Source organism: Melitaea cinxia, chromosome 27, assembly GCF_905220565.1.
Source record: "Melitaea cinxia chromosome 27, ilMelCinx1.1, whole genome shotgun sequence".
NCBI lineage: Eukaryota > Metazoa > Arthropoda > Insecta > Lepidoptera > Nymphalidae > Melitaea > Melitaea cinxia.
Window position 1 is genome coordinate 6,384,929 of NC_059420.1, and position 21,737 is coordinate 6,406,665.

Below are 21,737 nucleotides of genomic sequence, written 5' to 3' on the forward strand. Positions count from 1 at the left end.
AATACTCCGATTATTCCCTGAAACAACAGAGTTTTTATATATTATATATTTGATCGGTATATTTGAATGAGGGTGGAACATAAATGAAATATATTTCACAGTATTTCGAAAGCGTCTATCTGCTTTGCGGCTAAAAGCAGTACAAAGAACTAAGAGAAACAAATGTCAGAGAGATGATGCAGATGGTATTTTAACACACGTCGAAGATAATAATTCAGGAATTCAGGTAAAACAAGGAAACCTTATTCAACATAAAGACTGTCCAACTTATTTAAATATGATTTCAGAATTTTATCGCTATTTTTATTTTCCAATTTCACCGGAATTTCTCTGGAGATTCTTCTTTTTCGCTCTGTTTACTAAGTGCTGCAGGATTTTACTCATTCTTCCAAGTTTCCACGAGGTTTTGTTTGCATCTTTGTATACAACATAAAAAAAACAACTGTGTTGATGAAAAACTGTTGCAGAGAACACAAGAGAATACCGTCTTCGGGGGTACTGAAATTTCAAGCTTGAATGTATATTAAAGTTGTGTTAAATGAAGAAAATGCCACGTACGAAGCTTGTAACCTTTTTTCGACGTTTGTAAACAACACGTACTACTGAAGTCGAGTGATGCAGATATTGTTTTCGTTGACTGTATTTTTGGTAGTGACGAGATTAGAAGATGAAAGTTTGATTATGATAGGAGTTTGAATCTCTCAGTGACTATTTGATCACACGTCGAGTCAGCTACGCTATGAACTGCGAGGATTATCTCTTTAAAGCACTATTCTTTGATAGTAAGAACGATTCTACATCGCCATGCTGGAAGTGTTGGTACCTCATATACTGAAACTTGAAGCAACACAAGCCCTCTTTTTGTATCGAAGTTAACAAGAACAGAAAACGTACCTAAAGTGATGCAGATGACGTTTTAATTTGTAGATAATAACAACTTGAGAAATATTATATAACTTTCATTTCTAAAAAAAAGATGATTACTTAAAAGTGAAAACTAATAGGATTTCAGTTTATTTGTCGTGAGTATGTATATGTCGCATAGCAGCTTTACTCTTGTCCACACAGCCCGAGCCGGTCGTGCAATAGTTGTCTGAATGGTTACACAGAGGATCGCTATCGCGATGTCTACTCTTTGTAATTAAAATATTATATCTTACATCAATGAGACAAGTACATTTTTATTATTAATTGTAAAAGAATGACTACTATATAAATATAATAAAACAATCAACGCAAATATCGTAAACTGAAGGAACACCTTAATTTTCTTCTCAGTTTCAAGCATATTTTACTACATTTTTAATGATGTATCATACAAAAAAAAAAAACAAAATCTAAGTGATGCAGATGATATTTAATCCGACTTAGACTATTTCAGTTTGAGTAGGAGAGCGTTTGATTGAACGCAACTTTGTCATACAAAGTGTCGTGTCAGACGTGATATGGACTAAAATGTACTTTGTTTCATACTAAACATATGTTGAAAGGAATAATTGAAACATTTTTTTCTCGTGAACGTGTTCCTGCCGAATTATCGAGTTCCGCAAAATGAAAATAAAAAACATGGTAAATATCCCGTTTATGAATGTTTTAATTGAAACATAATAAAAAGTGTTATCAGTCGACCCATGGTTTGAATGAGCTAATTATGTTGCTTGGAGAAAGATAAAGAAAATGTTGGGATCTTAGCGGAGTCAATACCAAATAGAAATGAAATAGAACTATTTGTTCCGTAACAATAATAAATCGAAAAAAGTGGTACAGACTGTATATATGTATAGATTGATTTGGAGATAGCCCACAGAGGACTAATCGAGGGTATTGAACAGATTATCACAGTTACTGAGTTACATTGTCTATAACTTGTGTTTTTAAAATAATAGAAGTATTCAAAATATATTATTATCAAAATAATAGTATTAGTCAAAGTTTACCGCTGGGTATAAGAATGGAATTATTAAAAAAAACTTAACACTTTCATGCGAACAACGTATATGTACGTCATATATTGGTAGATATAATATGGCACAACGTACTATAACGTTCAGCAAAACCCCGATTTATTGAGCACAACGTAATGGTTCGGTGCCTGGCCATACTAATGTTTAAAAGTTTGGTTGCTGTACCACAACATATCGAATTCTAAAAATTGTAGTGCTACGCCGCACCGATTTAATTTTGCCTTCTTTGATGGCATTCAGTCCTGATACAGTACCTACTTTTTTAGCGCACAACGTCACTATACGTCGTTTCGCCTAAGAAGTTTTATTACTTCACTCGACTTGTGCGCCTCGCGGGGGTAGTGCGTGCGCCGATTCTGTGTTCGCGTAGAATATTGACGTAAATTATATGTAAAATGAGCTAAAAAAGGAACCTTCTTTGAAAATCTTAGAACTTTCGTTATCACGAGGAATCACCCCACAGACCCTTTTGTTGACGATGGAGAATTTGGATCGGATGTTGATTACGACTTGACGATTGACGACGTGTAGGAACGTCAGCGCAATATATTTAAATACTAATATCATCAGCTATTTGCACAACGTCATTAGACGCCGCTCGAATTTATATGAAAAAATGATGTGCAATATCGCATAGAGCTACAATATTGACTTGTTCGCGTGAAAGTGTTAACAAAAAATTGTTCTATTGTAGTGATTCAAATATTTCCTGCAGGTTGGCGATGACGATGATTTCATCCAACAGTTCCAGTGCATTTCAACAGTGAGAACATAACTGACGCTGAACCATTGAAAGAAAAAGGAATTGTAAGTGACACAATTTATAACGTGTCCATTTAATAGGCTTTTCGTTTCTAAATTCAATATTAATATTATATTCCACAATTAAAAGTAAACGATAGGAAACTGATGTATGACACAGAGCAAGGCAAAAAAGATTTCAATGTGAGTTAGAAACCATCAGACGTTTGTGGAAGTTTTAAGGACTGCCTGAATAAGAAGAATCTGCAGTTTGACCTTCTCAGTTATTAATAGATACAATAAAAAAGATGCGACGCAGCTGCAAACGTCTGGCGAATGAAATGATGATGGTTTGAACTACCAAACGTTTTTATGAGCGAGTGTGTATTCATTTCCTGTACAACTTTATCTATATAATCCACCCTTCCATTATTGTTATAATTTCCGCGTGACTTACGAAGTGGTTCATACTGCAGGACATACTGCAGTGATCTGCAGGCAACAAGATCTCTCCAGCGACAGGATGGCCTCGGCGATAAGGCCAGACTTCTCCTCCATGGGGACTGTCCGGCTCACCTCTAAACAATTCCGACGGCGCCGTGTCTAACAGGATCGGGTTCCCATCCCCGCCCGACACGGGTACAGGGGCGTTACTGGAGGCGCACTAAGTAGCGCCTCCTACGCACCCCCGTTCGTCGCCTGCAGTAGTGGTTAGAATACTGTATTTCCTAAGTCTAGTCAAATCTATCCAACGACAGAAATCTTAGTTGGGACGTCTACAGTGATCTCAAAAAACATTCTGCTAATGTACGTAGTTTGTAATAAATGAAGGTCAATTGTAAATTTAGCAATAATTTTAGAATAAGTGTGTGCGTTTAAGTTATGTTATCGTCGCGAGAGCTTCGTTTAGTAAACGACAATAAAGTCAAACCCAAGCAAGGCAGTTGAAATCTGTGAAGAGAACACTCTGCCATCGCAATCTTAAGAGCGGTGAAACAAACATGGATTACACTGCTTAAAACATCTGCAATAGATGTAAAGGCCATAGATAGATAGAGATAGACAGAATAGCAAATTGCAAACTATCAACATTGTAGAGAAAACATTTTACTTTTGTTACAAATATAACCTAATCGTAAACCAGTGCGCAGGTATAATTTTATCCTATTAGTACAATAATAATTAGGATGGACAATTAAAACACAAATTAGGTAGGGAAATAGATTGTGTAGATTACGATACGATCATATAAGTTGCCAACACGTCGAGAGAGACATAAAGTTACTTTAATGTACCTACATACTCGTATAAAACATCTCAAAAAATAAGTGATGCAGATGATGTTCCGTTCCACTTTGAAAACAATAATCGAAAGTTTGACACATCCATTCAATTAAATTCAAACGATTCTTTAATAGATGAAGTAAACCGCTTTTTTTTCATCTTAAACAATTTTCTAATGTGAATAGACAACGTTACCACGTAACTTGTGACAATAATCGTGACGTTACATTGAAAGCTTGACATATGAAGGCAGTTATGTTGTATTCTTTGAAGAATTTTAATATTCGAATATAAAACAACACGATGTATAAAATGTATAGTGGATTATATTAATATTGATAAGGAGTACCTACACAGACCTATACTGCCACATACACTATACTGAGTACTAGTTTTGCCTCTTCAGGGACCTTTCTATCACCCCTTGTAGTGTGGTCGTTAGTAACGCTGCCATTGTGGACTTTCTTGATGACACCCACTGCAATTCATTTTCAAAACGCAGATGTTGCTGGTCTCCTCGCTGCAACCCAGCGCTTACAGATGGGACTGTACAAGGTAAATGTTCATCTCACCTCCACTCACTCTCACCCAGAAATTTTCTCAGTTAAGAATGTCTCAGAATGTTTTTCGTTTTTACGCTATTTTTACTGTGCATATATCAATTACGAATGGGAATGAAACCCGCGACTGCTGCTGTTGAGGTGAGGCTGAGGCGGTTGAGGAGTTATTGTTAGGTTACAGGATGTTGAATTAACATTAAATGTTGCAGTAAAAAGTAGGAAAAAAGACAGTTGAGAGTGGTACAAATGTTGTTTGTCCCAATTAGAAAGTATGCAGAAATGATCGAGAATGTTTATGATGAGACTTATACTTAAACACAACCTCCGAACATAAGTTTCTTTGTTCCTTCAAAACGTGTCTATCACACAATATCGGTGAAGGCCAGCTGTCTAATGCAGGCTTACAAAGTCAAAAAAAAACAACAAAAAAAAAAAAAAAACAAACCAAAGAACAAAAAAAAAAGTGACGCAGATAATGTTTTATTCCATTTGCAGGCGATATATAGAAAGTCTGGAAGCGTTTGTCCTCGACATCAACAAATCTTCTAAAGCCGACCTCCGTACTAAATCATGTCGATAGTATTTTGAAACGTCACAAACACCATCGTCTTTAATTGTGGCGAACACATTACTGACACACATGAACGTCATACCTGAAGATTCGAGAGCGTACTCCGAACAATTGCAAGAAACACGTTTAGTTTCACCGCTGCCATCAGTTGTCATTACATAGGTAGCTCGCAACAGTTTATCGAGGGATGAGATAAAGCTAGACGTCTGATAGGAGAATTGTTGTATGACTATAGGATAAAGTAAAACTATACGAGTTGCGAAGTGGCTCTGATTACGCTAAAATTTAGACAGGTGACACATCATACTCTTTTAGTCAGCTGTCCCTGCATATTCTAGCAACTTGTTTACAATATATATATAACATTATAAAGAAGTCAAGTTTATAACTTACTTCTTAAGTAAATACTTCTTACGTGTGTACATAAATAAACACACACTTTTTTGTTGTCATAGTTATAAAAATACAGTCATCAGTTACTTAAAGCAAAAAGCGGTGATGCAGGTGATGTTTAAACATTCGTCGAAGATAATCATTTAGAAAGTCAGGTAGAACAAGGAAACCAAACCTCATTCAACATAAAGACTGTCCAACTCATTTTTCACTATATTTTGTGCTGACGTTTGACTTAAGATTGCTTGAAATGTGGAAGAAAAATAAAACAGAAGAAGCCAGTGATACAGATAATGTTTAGAAAAAAGCAATTTCAGAAGTGAGATTGAACAGTTGTTCCTGTGCCTGTGACCATTGTATTATTTCGCATGTACAATAAACTACAAGAGCACAGAGCGAGACTGTAGTGATGTTTTGCTGCTACTGTTAAATACACTATGTATTTTTAGTTGTCAAAACGATAATAAATGAAAAAAAAAAACAATAAAAACTTACTCCAAATGTCTAAAACGATATAAGCATTCCAGTACTTTATTTCAGAACCAATAATTCGGTTACAGGCGAGAATAAAATATTAAGAGTAGGTATAATTCTCAAGAAATCCTATCGTTTAAATTGCTGTGAGCAATAACCACGGCGTAACTTAAAAATGGTAGGAATACAGTGTTGCGTCTAAAGTGTTGCCGTCTAGACAAAACTAGTCAACGACAAAAATCATAGTTGGTTCGTCTATACCGATCTCAAAAGTAATTCTGCTAATGCACGTAGTTTGTAATAAATTAAGGTAAATTGTAAATTTAGCAATAATTTTAGATTAAGAGTGTGGGTTTAGCTTGGTTTAGTCAGTATGTGTAGTTTTATTAGTGTAATTATTTATTGTTGTTGAGCATAGCTTAATCACAGAACATAAGCGTAGCTACTTATCGAATCTTATATCGCTGTAACACAAGTTTAGCCAAGCATGTTCAAATACAAAACCAATAAATTGCTGAGAAAAAAAAATAATTCCAATTTGACTTTAATTTATAATAAAAATTTTATGGCGATTATAAATCAGTACATACGAAAGCTTAAATTTAATTAATTGTTTTATAATCACACTGAGTTTTGGTCACAGCTATAACAAGTCAATGACAAAGTCAATTACTACTTACTACAAGAAAACTTAAATGAAATCGCAACAACATTATCCTTTGACGATGCTCGGCCATTCTCTCCTTATCAAATGATTACTTATTTATAATGATTAATGACTTCTTTTTATTAGAATCATTAATAGATTTGCTACAAATACTACCTAATTGTAAGCCAATGACGCAGATGATAATTGATCCTATTAGTAAAGTAATGATTAGGATAAACAGTTGAAACACAAACTGATTCGGAAAAAATAGGTCGTGTAGATTAAGAAATGCATGCCTATTAAAAGATTCACGAATATCTTTGTGATGAAAAGACATGGGATTGAATAAATTTCTAAAAAATATGAAAAAATTATTAAAATTAAAGTGATGCAGATAATGTTTTATTCCATTTTCAAGCGATGTGATGATGTATACCCGGTCACCAACGAATTTTTAAAACTCCTCACATTAAATAATTTGACTTGTACTGTGTGTAATTGTGTGTTTCTTTATTTTGATTCCTTAAAAAACAAAAACATATGATCGACCATTGTGGTACGTTCACTTGGGATATATGCGAAGCATGCTTCTTAGAACAGGCGTCCTTGAGGACTACATATAAATAAACATAAGAAGGTATACAACAATCAATGTGGGTGTAGCTTGAACCATGAACTTGAACGACCCTTAGTCATTAAATATCTACATTCATAAAATGTTGAAGTACCATATAACATATGAGAAACTAATAAGAAAAACCTTACAGTGATACCTACAATAAAGAATAAAACAAATACGGTCAGCTCAGTCGTAAAGGCGATATGGGCATAGGATTTGTCCGTGTAGGAGACGGATCGTAACTTAATCAATGTGTGCGTTGACAAGCCTCTAGTGTCAGACTAATACTACTAGCGTCAAGACTGGGGCTACGAGTGCAAGGGGTGCACCTTCTACGGAGGCACTGAAAGGCCACGGTAGGAGTGCTCGTTTGAGTTGTGTATAATGAAGAAAATGTTATGTAAATTGGTTTTCGACATTTTTGTTATTAACAAAGGCATTCCCAAAACAGTGATGCAGATATTGTTTTATTGCATTCAGAAGGCAGTGATTTAGGAGCTGGGGTTTTTATTTTATTTTAGTGATATATCCACAGGCTTAAAGAACATAAAGTTATTGAAGTGATGCAGATGATGTTTTAACACACGTCGAAGATAATAATTCAGGAAGTCAGGTAAAACAAGGAAACCTTATGCAACATAAAGGCTGTCCAACTCATTTTAATGTGATTTCTTAATTTAATTAATTCTTAATTCCAGTATTGCCGAAATTTTTCGTAAATGTTCAAAAATTTGTGCACGTCGCCGTACAATTTTTCCGTTAATGATCCCGAGGCCTTGATAGTGCCTCAAAACTGTATACGTATTGTTGTAAGGTATATGGAACCTTCCGCATCACAATGTTTGTGTATATATGTATGGTAGTCTTGCCGAAAGTGTTCATCCATTACCGACCAAAGCATCGTCGGTTAGACTAGTAGAGGAACATCCGCGAGTAGTGTGCAATCATCTTTCCCATGGTGTCCAAAATGTATCAATGTTGTTGCCGCTGCCGTTAGTATGTATATATCGCATAGGGGCTTTACTCTTAACCGCACAGCCCGAGCCAGTCGTTCAATCACAGTTGTCTGAATGGTTACATAGAGGATCGCTCTCGCGATGTCTACTCTTTGTAATTAAAATATTACATCTTGCAACAATGAGACTAGAACTTTTTTATTTTTAATTATAATAGAATGGTTATTATATAAATATAATAAAACGCAAATCTAGTATATGAACAACGTTTTTGAGATAATACTGACAACACACGAAATAAGTTTGAAGGAACTTTTAATTGAAACTTACACTGTATCAGTTCCTTTTTTTTTGCACTTTTCATTCGCTCTCCAAAAAAAACTCCACAAACACACAGAACAAGTGATGCAGATGATGTTATATCTCCCTTAGAACACAATGATTTACATAGTAAGGTTCAAACACAGCAACAAGTATTAAAAAAATATGTCTGACCTGAAGTGATCGACGATTACAAAAAGCGGATAGATTGATCGTAATTTTGCTATCTAAGAAAGAATCTGGACAAATAAGTATTTCGACAAATAATGAAAGTGACGCTTTCCAGGAAGGCGCATTATTTACCGAGAACCTTCATTGACTCAAAGATACAAGACTCCAGTGCAAGACATTTTTGACAGCTGTCAGACTTGGTTAGCTGTGATTGATACTAAGCCCTTAACACGTTCACTGCATTATGAGGTCTAAAAGTCACAAGCGTGACTTCTCGCTGATGCGGCAGACAAAATCGCGTTCTTTCACTCTGTACGGGAGGTGACTATTTTGACATTTCTTTGAGTATGACAGAGACAAATACATAAAATTGTTTCTCTAGCGAAGCCAAGCCCAATGGTGCAGTTAATAAAATATGAGGTTGAAAAGCACCCATACGTACTGAATAGAAATTAATTACGCTACTGTGCGAAGTGAGATCTAATCTGTCTCAAACGTTGTAGGCCTCATAGACGTACGGAGTGAAGCGCGAGCGGCGCGGGCACCGTGTATCCTAGCGTAGTGATGCGACAAGTATCGATACGGAAGCAAGCTTCTCGTCCACGCGACTTGTCTTATTTTTTACGCATTGTTATTGCAAGTAGTTGTTTTAGTGTGATATGGATCTTTCAAACCGTAAACGAAGCAGAAAGAGGCTCATATTATGTGATTCAGATTCGTCAAGTGAAACAGAAGAGTTAAAGCAGTTAAGATATATAAAAGTGATACAGAAGTTTGCTCCGACCAGAAATACTTCTGATAAATCATATTGTTTGCCTTGTTTCAATGAAAAACATTTTGATTGATTTTTTATAAAAATAAATGTTATATCACCTGCATTTCGCTTTTATTCCCATCACTAGTAGAGACACACGTCGAACTTCTTTTTAGTGCGATGTGAGGCAGAACCGATGATATAAATATTTTTTTCATTTATTCAATACCGAAATGTCACAACCGCGGCCGAAGCTAGATTCAACTTGAAAATCTATTAACTTTATAATGGTAAAGTTTCAAACAAATATTTTTAATTTTGAGCTATATTTAATGTGTTTTTTAGAAAAAATATTTCATGAGGCCGAGAAGCTCTCATTCGCACTGCAAAATGTTCAACCTCGCCTCGAAAAGACCTCATTAGCACTGGCTGAGATTCCATCAAAAATAGTGTCGCAGTGAACGTGTTAAGGGAACGAGAAGCTTATTTACCACCTTATATGCTATATTTATTTTCTTATGTTATACCGGAAACGGCTACAAATTAATACTTCCTAAATGCAGGCTCAGACAAAAGTAATTCATTCATAGGAATGTCCGTTTCAACAACTGCCTTTACTAAAATTGAAAGAAACTACTAAGCGAACTTTATATAGTAATGCTTATTGACACATCTACGAAAACATTAATGAGAGAATGGCATGGGATTAAAAAAAAATCAAAAAAATATGAAATATGTATTGAGTCTTTTTGTCACTTATTAAATTATACTAAAACACAAACTCCACTCACAATTTGCTCCTTTTCTTCGAAAGGTTACTATCACCCCTTTACCGGTGAACGCCAGCCATTAGACCTAATGCAAGCTTACGAGGCAAAAGATAAACATACTAAAGTGATGCAGATAATGTTTTATTCTATTTGGAGAAAGTCAGCAAGTGTTTATCTTAGACATCGACGAATGATCCACAGCCGACCCCCGTACTAAAGGATATCGAAAATGTTTTCGAAATCTATAATTAGCCTTTGCTCACACTTTGAGATGAGTAGCTGTAGCTATCAAATCTTTTGTGGAACAACTGACTGTGTCAGTAAGCGCAGAGCTAAGAACGCTTGCTGCGTTGTATAATATGTAGAAAATTTGTGCACAATGCTTTGTGACGTTTTGGATATCAAAATACACCCAATGTCATAAGTGTTGCAGATTGTGTTTTTATTCCTTCTCTTAATCCTCGAGGTTTATTGAAAGTCATGTTCGCTTAGGTCCAACTCTTACTTAATTCTTAAAATTTCTTCTATAAATATATATCTATATATTATTACACCAGAGTTGGTAGTATGAGAATTGTGTGAATTGGTGGCGGGGTGGGACGAAGGACTCGCAGACGAGGAGTAAAACGAGATTGATTGTAGCAGTGGCCGCAAATTAAGTTGCGGATTGGTAAACGTTATTCAATATAATTATAAAATATTAATGAATAAGAGGATGTCGTGTTCGAACAAGACAGAACGTCAGCTGAAACTCCGAGCTAAGAATAACCACTTGAGCTGAGAAACAGTGGAGACTGTGTCCACGGACGGCGTCTGCGACGTCGCCGACACATCAGGAGCAGCAAAATTACAGTCGCCGTTAGAGTGTTGAGTCGTGTGTCATTGAGAAAAATTTAAGTAAAAGTATAAGCGACCTTTTTATTTCGAAGTGAAGAAGAACGCAAGGAAAGGAAAAAAGTGATGCAGATGACGTTTTCATACTACAAAAATAACAATTTGGGAAGTATATTTTACTTTCACTTCATTTATAGAATAATTGTATTGCAATCACAGTTACCTGAATGGTTACATAGAGGATCGCTCTCGGGATGTCTACTCTTCGTAATTAAAATATTACATCTTGCATCCATGTCCAGCAGTGGACTGCGATAGACTGAACTGACTGACTGACGGACACAGCCCGAGTCTGTCGTGCAAATTACAATAGGGATCACTATCGCGATGTCTATTCGTTGTTATTTAAATATTATAATTTGCATCAATGAGACAATTACTTTGTAGATTAACTTATCGCACTAATTGAAATAGAATGGTTACTATATAATTGCAATGAAACAACCAACGCATTTATCGTAATGCGAATGCAGACCTAAATTTTCTTCTCGATTTCAAAAAATCAAATTGTTAAAATCAAAAACTAAGGGACACAGGTGAGTTATTGATAAACATTTTGATAGGGCAACAGATTGGTGATGCAGATGATATGAAATCCGACTTAGAGTATTCTAATTTGAGCGTTTGATTGGTCGCGATTTTGCTACACGAAATGATGTGTCAGACGAGATATGGAATAAAATGTATTTTGTTTCATACTAAAGGTATGCTAAGAGGGACATAGTGATGCAGACTGTGTATATAAATAGTGTCTATACTTTTATTTTATAGATTATTTTGGCGATAATCCACCAAAGATTAATCGAGGGTATTGAACAGCTTATCAAAGGTACTGATGTGTTTGTAATACTATACAATATTATTATTATTTAAAATTAGCATCCACGGGCTCAAAATGCCCGTGGATTTTTATTAAACATACGTATAATATCACATGCGATTTATCGGGAGAACTACAAATTGACAGTCCTGTGACTGCCTAGTAAAGCTAGGACGTGGTCTGACACTGAATATTTTTTTCTAATTTTTTCATACTTTGAAGTTATTAAATAATTGTAATATTGGATTTGTGAAAAGACAGTGATGCAGGAAGTGTTTAGAACGTATTTATTAAGAATTATAGTATTAATATTATCTTTAAAGTTAAAAGTAGGTACAATTTTCTGAAGAGAGCTAGTTAAATGACTACCAAAGTTCAACAGCATTGAAAACGATAGAAAGGGTAATGTCTATGTTACAAATATACGAAAGTGTACGAAAGTGAAGTTGAATAAGGCAAACAATGAAATGGCAGTTTCATCTTGTGACATTGATCTCACACAAAATGTACTTTAGTCTGAGATTGTGCGGATTATACAGACTTTTTGTGTAACTTCCTTCCCCTTACTACATTTTAATATACGAGTCCGTATAAGAGTTTTATGTGCCTAGTTATAGAAGTTAGTCTTCAAGTTTCATTATAATGTTTACAGAACAAAAATTATTTATGAAATGTGACAGTAAGTATCCACACCTATCGCTAAATTCCTCACACACTCTGACAGTTCTGTGCTGACAAACTTAGCTTAAAGCTTCGTTTAGTAAGTATTTGTAGTTTTATTAGTGTAATTATTTATTGTTCCTAAGCATAGTTTAATCACAAAACATAAGAGTAGCTACTTATTGAATCTTATATCGTTGTAACACGAGTTTAGCCAAGCATGTTCAAATACAAAACTAATAAATTGTTGTGAAAAAAATAATAATGAGATAATAATAATTTATGCCATGTGGTTTCCGGCAGACTAGAATAGCAACAGCCGTAGGCAAGCGGCAGAATAGAATAGTGCCGTACAAGTAGTCAAGTACCAGGTGCTGTAAGATGCGACTAAGTTACTCGCAGCGGATCCCCATAAGACACGAGTCAGGACCTTACATTACTAAAACACAACCTCCGAACATAATTAGGCTCAGTGACAGCCAGCTGTCTCATGCAGGTTTACAAAGTCAATATCCATACAAAACGATAAAAAAGTGACGCAGATAATGTTTTATTCCATTTGCAGGCGATGTGTAGAAAGTTTGAAAGTGTTTGTCTTCGACATTAACAAATGTTCTACAGACAAAATGGCTACAATGTCAGTAGGCTTTCGACTTGTGAGCATTGCTGGAACCATCGATAAAAATGAAATCCCAAATAAAATAAAAAAATACCCGTAAGGGACTTTCATAAAGAAAAGTAAATAATAGAGTCTGTATAATACCCAGGTGTTGACTGGTCAAAAGGAGGGATGCATTAAAGGTCGTATATAAAAAAAACTTTGTGAACCAACGGTATATTTGAATGAGGATATTTGATCGGTATATTTGAATGAGGGTGGAATATAAATGAAATATATTTCACAGTATTTCGAAAGCGTCTATCTGCTTTGCGGCTAAAAGTAGTACAAAGAACTAAAAGAAAGTAAAAGAAATGATGCAGATGGTGTTTTAACACACGTCGAAGATAATAATTCAGGAAGTCAGGTAAAACAAGGAAACCTTATTCAACATAAAGACTGTCCAACTTATTTAAATATGATTTCACAATTTTATCGCTATTTTTATTTTCCAATTTCACCGGAATTTCTCTGGAGATTCTTCTTTTTCGCTTTGTTTACTAAGTGCTGCAGGATTTGACTCATTCTTCCAAGTTTCCACTAGGTTTTATTTGTATCTTTGTTGACAACCTAAAAGATACAGCTGTGTTGATGAAAAACTGTTGAGAGCACAAGATAATACCGTCTTCGGAGGTATTGCAAGCTGGAACGCTTATTCAAGTTGTGTTAAACGAAGAAAATGCCACGTACGAAGCTTGTAACCTTTTTTCGACGTTTGTAAACAACACGTACTACTGAAGTCGAGTGATGCAGATATTGTTTTCGTTGACTGTATTTTTGGTAGTGACGAGATTAGAAGATGATAGTTTTATTATTATAGGAGTTTGAATCTCTCAGCGACTATTTGATCACACGCCGAGTCAGCTGCGCTATGAACTGCGAGGATTATTTTTTTAAAGCACCATTCGTTGATAGTAAGAAAGATTCTACATCGCTATGCTGGAAGTGTTGGTACCTCGCTCTGCAAGACTTCTTTGCAAGACATTTCTACTATCAAAGTGGGTTAGCTTTGATTGATACCGAGTCTAAGGCAAACGCTTTATATTCAAAAGCTTAAAGAGCGAGAAGCTGAATTGTTAACCATAAGTTCTTATTTAACCAGTATTATGAAATCTAAATCGATTACCAACTGGTAAAAGAATTAAAGAGAGTGACAATTACTACATCAACAAACAAGTGCCAGCTCCGCTAATGAAACCTGACCTAATACAATGAAATGAGAAAGTAATCATTTAATGATAATAATAATAGACAGGGTGGAGTGATGTCATTTATCCGATATAATAATAATATTATAATTTTTTATTTCAGCTAACAAACGACTCATGAAAAACAATGGATAAAACAAATACAAGTAAAAATTAATGAATGTGTTACACTAGCCTAACCCCACGGTATCAGTGTGCCTCCGACTTAACTTCATACGAAGATAATTAAACAATATATTTGAATATAAGAAACCCAGGTGTGCCCACATCCTTATTTTCTCTGTATGGCACACGAGCAAGATTTCAACATCATTTCGGACGAAGATGGCAAGCAACGGAAAGCGACCACCGCAGAGACCACCGCAGCGACGGCCACACCGTGGAAACCTTTCTTCAATTTCGTTTTATTAAATCATTCTTCTACTTAATATCAGTAGGGAATCACCTCTTTAGTATTAAGTTTAATTATAATGTAGGTTAATAAATTATTATAAGTAAATTGTTTTTTTTTTGGCATCTGCGGCTGCAACAATCGTAACTAATGTCACAACAATTTGCAAATACAACAACAATAACTCAGAAAAACAACAAGATTATTAAGAAATGCTTTTGAACTACTACTTGAATAGTGATTTTTTATTTTAGAGCCCCCTTGAATGCTATACCGGAGCCAGACTTGACATCCAACAATATAAATACATTAAAATTCTGGAAAAAATGCACTAAAATACAACAGGATTTTTGGAAAGTATGGCACAAAAGCTATTTGTCACAATTACTAAAGAGGCCTAAATGGCATTATATTAAAGCAAACGTTAAAATTGGTGATGTAGTATTACTAGTTGGTGAAAATTGTTCACCGTTGCAATGGCCCCTGGCTAGGGTTACGAATGTATTCAGGGGCGCTGACGGTTTGGTACGAGTGGTGGAAGTCAAATCTGGGGCAGGTACTCACAGAAGAGCTATAAATAAGGTAGCTGTATTGCCTATCTATAATGAAAGTTGAAAGATGATTATTTTTTTGTGTTGTACTTTAAGGAAATTTAATATTTAGTTGTAGACCTACTAGTTCATTAGCGTCGCTTGTCAAATATAGGATCTTTGTAAAGCTCACTTACTAAGAGTAAGATTATAATATGAAAATTTAAATGTTCAGTTATGTTATTATGTAGAAAAACTATAAATGTAATGTATCGTCTTCTTATATAGGAATAGTGGTTGCTCACTTACTCACACTTCACCTACTTTGTTATGTTGTTACTGTTACTAAGCAGGATAATTCGAGAAGCATACTGTAAGATTAGTCTAATGATGTCTTATATAAGATAAATAATTTGTATTAATTTTCTGGATTTCTTTTCTTCAATGTAAAATTATTGCTAAAATGCTACTAAATTGGTTTTGTTTGTGTTGGCTCGCCAATTTATGTTAAATTAATACATTTCAACATAAAAATTAAACAATTGTAATAATGTTAATATTATATTGTTTGTGTGGTCTATGGAATCAGAGACTAAAGTATGTTATCTCTGGCAACACTACTTCTCTCTTCCTGCCTAGACGCCAAAACGATTGTGCGCGCTCTGCTACTAAATAAATTATTTAATATAAAAAAGTGTTTTTTATGGTTTCCCATACCAGTAGAATCGACATCTTTTTTAGGGATACAAGTAGACAAGTATTGCGATTGGAAGGTATATATATTAGCTATATATTATAGCTATATGCTTATAACGCCCATTTATCAAGATGGCTAAATTTTTGTTCATGCCTTCCTTGTGTAAAACAGCTTCTGTTGTCTAAAAGTCGACAAGTCTTTTTTCTTTTTATATCTATATATTCTGTTACGCTCCTGTAATATTGTTGAAAGAAGACTGATATTTTTAAAATGTTCCTATACTTTAATTTAGAATAATTTACTTACCACGGCTATGTCTCATCAAACCTACGCTATGGTGTCATACTGTGGGGAAACTCTGTAGACACAGATAAAATTTTTAAAGTTCAAAAAAAATGTCTCAGATCATTATGTGGAGCTGGTTACCTGGACAGCTGTAAAATACTTTTTAAATAACTCCGCGTCCTTCCCTTTCCTTGTTTATACATTTACGAATCGGGTATGTTTGTAAAGAAGAACATACATCTATTTAAAACTTGTGACAGTGTACTTCGGACCAATTCTCGACGTAAACATGAGCTATATATGCCAATGCAAAAGTTAGCCATATATAAAAATAATGCTTAACGCTTCAGCCTGTAATATCCCACTACTGGGCATAGGCCTCTTTCTCCATGTAGAAGAAGGATCAGAGCTTAATCCACCACGCTGCTCCAATGCGGGTTGGCGGATTGCATGTTGCGGTTGCATGTATTATTCCATTTTCAAGCGATGTGATGATGTATATCCGGTCACCAACGAATTATCGAAACTCCTCCTCACATTAAATAACTTGACTTGTACTGAGTGTAATAGTGTTTCCTTATTTTAATTCCTTAAAAAAATATGATCGACCATTGTGGTACGTTCACTTGTGATTTATGCGGAGCATGCTTCTTAGAACAGGCGTCCGTGAGGACTCATATAAATAATTATGTGTGTACATTGTGTGCGTTTGATTCATTATCATTGCTCTAAAAAAAATAAAGTAAATTATGTAAAATATTAGGATGTGCTTGTCTTTTGTGGGACATTTCCGTGTCAACCAAGAGACTTTGGGGGTCCTGCGGAAGGGCTCACCTTCTGGTGTGACCCTCCAGGTTCCTTGGCGTGGCGGTTACGGGCGGTGCTGTTGGTGCCTTTTAATACCACGTGGCAAGACAATTTGCGAGCTACTGTCTAATACTATATGTCTATGTCTAATACTGTCTCTGCTAAAGCTGTTTGACTTTGGAAAATATTCTCTTTATATAAAATAAACCCAATTTCACTTATCGTTTCAAAAAAAATAATAATTTGAGAAGTGTGATTGCACCACGGAACTATTGAAGATTTAAGTAATACACACACACACACAACATTAACGACAATGACACTGAGAAGTCAGCCATCGCGGAACACCATCTGGAAGCCGGACCGAACCATTGGATTGAGTTTCATAATGCTCAAATACTCACGACAGAACGCCATTATATACCCCGACTGGTAAGAGAAGCCAGACAAGATATTTCAATTACTTAATATAGTAGTTTCAATAGGGAAGATGGGTTTCAACTGTCGAGGGTGTGGAATCCAGTGATTAGGTTATGCAAAACCTTGAAGAGTGATGTAAACAACTCGCGAATCGTTACAGTAAGTTACGTCTGCAAAACACGGGATCGGATGTCGACTGTTCGTAAAACAGGTGACAATGGTAGGGGTGAAAATAACAATAGTAGGGTTACCCCAGTGTCTACGCAGCAAACGTGTCAGAAAGGAAGTAGTCCGGTATGGACACAGCTAAAGCCAGCAACATCTACCCGCAAACTACAGTCTCGTGATCAAGACAGTCGAAGTCAATGTCGAAATATCAAGCTCCGCAAAGTGAAAATAATAACATGGTAAATATATATATACTTTATTGCACTTAACAACAGAATATACAGAAAATTACATATATAGTTGATGGCAAAGGTGGACTTATCCCTAGAAGAGATGTCTTCCAGTCAACCAATGGTCATGAGAGAGAGTGTCATGTAGCGGGGGACACAGTGCAAGAAATAACAATATAAATATCCCGTTTTCGAATAATTTTCATAATATATAAAAATGTTGGGACATTAGAGCGATAATTTAGTAGAAGTTTGTGATGCAGACTGTGTATAGAGATAGTGTTCAAACAATTATTCTCTGTAATAATTGTAAAGATAACCCAACGAGGATAATTGAGGATACTGAACAGCTTATCAAAGGGACCGAGGTCTTGGTCTATTGTATGATTTAATATCATATCACGCTTTGAGGAAGCAAAAGAACTCACGAGTAGTGATGCAGACAGCGTCTGTGATGTGTGTGTTAAGAATAATTGAATATTATTTATATCGATACTCCAATTGTCACTTCGACTTCAATGGAATTCTTCAGAGGAAGAGAACTACAAAAATGGCCACCTCGGTTCATCAGTATTGAAGACTGTGTGAAAAAGCTTATTTCTATATGTCAAATATACGAAAGTTAACTTGAGTTAGGTAGACAATATAATATAAAACTGAAGTGTTTTTTGTGTTATACACGATTATTTGGATAAAAACTGAAAGATAAAGCACCACGATACTTTCAATCGTGACGCAGAAGTCAGTGACGGTGGCATCTTTCTTCGGATAGTAATTACTTTGTAATTTAACTTGGGTGTAAAGCATCCGTTCATCAGCAGAACAGAATCGAAATTTTTAATATGATGATTTTTATATTCGGTTTAAGTGAACCGTGGCGCCGTCTATAGTGCGTTCTCTACAGAAACCCGTAACTATTCAAAGTTTCATATTACAATGAAAATCTTTGACAGGAGACGACACCATGCTATTTTTAATATGTACGATTTTATTTTTGTGTTATCCACACATTAGGAATTCTAAACATTTTTAAATAATATAATAGAATACAATATAAGTAGAAATAATATAAGTTATAATAATAGTATAAATATAAGTAGAAAATAATATAAGTAGAATTTTAATATAAAATACGCTACTTTTACTGTGCATATATCAATTACGAATGGGAATAAAACCCACGACGGCTGCTGTTGAGGCGCTCCTACACGCACCACTACACCAGAGTTTTTGTTAAGTTACAGGATGTCAACAACATTAAAAGTTGTAATAAAAAGAAGGAAAAAAGACAGTTGGGAGTGGTTCAGATGTTGTTTGTCTCAATTAGAGAGTATGCAGAAATGATTGAGAATGTTTATGTGACTTATACTAAAACACAACCTCCGAACATAATTTTCTTCTTTTCTTCGAAACGTGTCTATCGCCACAATATCAGTGAAGGCCAGCTGTCTGATGCAGGCTTACAAAGTCAAGCGATCTGCAAAGAGCAACAAAAAAAAAAAGAAGAGTGACGCAGATAATGTTTTATTTATTTGCAGGCGATGTGTAGAAAGTCTGAAAGCGTTTGTCTACGACGTCAAAAAGTGTTCTACAGCCGACCTCCGTACTAAATCATGTCGATAATGTTTTGTGACGTCACACACAACATCATCTTTAATTGTGCCGAACACATTACTGACACACATGAACGTCATACCTGAAGATTCGAGAGCGTACTCCGAACAATTGCAAGAAACACGTTTAGTTTCACCGCTGCCGTCAGTTCTCATTACATAGTTAGCTCGCAACAGTTTATCAAGTGATGAGACGACGCTAGCCACGGCGTCTGATAGGAGAATTGTTGTATGATTATGGGATAAAGTCGAAACTATACGAGTTGCGACGTGGCTCTGATAACGCTTAAATTTACCACAGTGTCAATTAACGGCACATTCCACAAATACAGATTTTCGCCACAAGCTATTACATGCTTCGTAATGAGTTAGATAATTTCCTACACGTAGGTGACACATCATACTCTGTTGTTCAGCCGTCCCTGTTTAAGATCAGGCAAAACCATGAGAATAAAACGCGATGGCAAAATACTGTGGAAGTCCTCACCCCATTAATCGTAAAATCGTTTGTGAGATTTTATTATATAAACGTCTGCTTTTCGTTTACTGGAATTACAATTTGGTCGTTCCTTTCGTGTTTAGGTTTATAACGTTTAATACTATTATTGTCAAAATAATCGATATTTTGTGAACATACAAAATATTATTACAAACCCGCTAGCCCCGTTATTGCAAATATTGTTATGAATTATGTAATTAGTAAAAACTTAAAATCATTATCATTTGAGGTTCCGTTTATTAAATTGTATGTAGATGACACGATAGCAGCAGTACCAAATAATGAAGTTGATAACGTTTTAAATTTGTTTAACAGTTTTAATGAGGACACATAGTTTACTTTAGAAATGAAACAAAACAATCGCATTTCATTCCTTGATATATTGATAGAAAGAAGAGAAGGTTATTTAACTACTGACTGGTTCATCGAACCGATAAGTTCTGGTAGACTGGTGGATTTTGAATCAAACCATCCACGTGCACAAAAGATAGGAATGATTACTGAGTTATTAGATAGAACTATTAAATTAAGTAACGAAGAAAATTGGGAAAAAAAATATATAATTATTAGTAACTTGTTGTTAAAGAATGGATATAATAAGTGGTTTATTAAAGATATGAAGTAAGTAATCGTTTGAATAATAACATTAGAGTCGTAAACTCCTTCACATATTGTCGGTTTCCCTTTATGAGAGGACTTTCATATGAAATTAACAGATGCTTTATAGGTACAAATGTGAGATTAGCGTTTTATAATTTATTGGAGATAAGCAGTGTATATACTAAATTAAAAGATCCTTTAAAAAAAGAAGAACGAAGTGGGGTAATATATAAAATTTCATGTGAGTGTAACCGTTGCTATATAGGACAAACTAAATAATTTCTTGTGTCGAGAATCAAACAACATAAGAACGATTGTATAAATATTAACGCCGCAAAAGACAATAAGACTGCTTTAGCATCCCATCATTTTGACCAACATCATAATTTTAATTTTGAAACTACAAGAATATTAGATAACGAGGGAAATTGGTTTAAAAGAAATATTAGCGAAATGTTTTTTATTAAAGTAAATAACACAATGAATAAAAGAACGGACACAAATAATTTGAGCATTTTGTATAATGATATTTTAAAGAAGTATAAATCTGAAATATAATTAACTGTATGGAATTTTCCTGAAAACAAATAAAATTTTGAAAATTAATAATTTAAATTGTAAGTGGTAACATTTAACATTTTAATGAGTATTTAACATGTAACATTTGTGTTCAATCAGACATTAATGGTTTTGACAGTTTTGACATTCGTAAAGAGTGACGTGTTTTCGGCCGTTAACAAAAGATAAAATTTCAAACTAATTAGAAGATGTAATTTAATATTAATAAATAAAGATATAGAAGATGTATTGATTCTAATGCATGTGAGGTAAAGCTTGGATTACAATAATTGTAGTTTTCAATCAGTAGTTAGTACATTGGTAGTATGCAGATTTTGATCTTTTACAATGCAGCGTATTCGTTTATATCTCATATATAATTTGTTGTTGTAGACACGATAATAGAAGAAATTTTGAGAATAAGATGTCAATACAACAAGTAATAACTATTAAATAGTTAATTCTTCAATAT

At 34.7% G+C, this 21,737-nt stretch overlaps 1 long non-coding RNA gene across 1 annotated transcript; it reads left to right on the top strand.

Annotated features, from left to right (window-relative positions):
- Nucleotides 1-521: 521 nt before the first annotated feature.
- Nucleotides 522-21,309, top strand: LOC123667117. Its single transcript, XR_006745396.1, has 3 exons — nt 522-533; nt 14,059-14,064; nt 21,177-21,309. It is a non-coding gene; the product is annotated as an uncharacterized LOC123667117 (long non-coding RNA).
- The last annotated feature ends 428 nt before the right edge of the window (nt 21,310-21,737 follow it).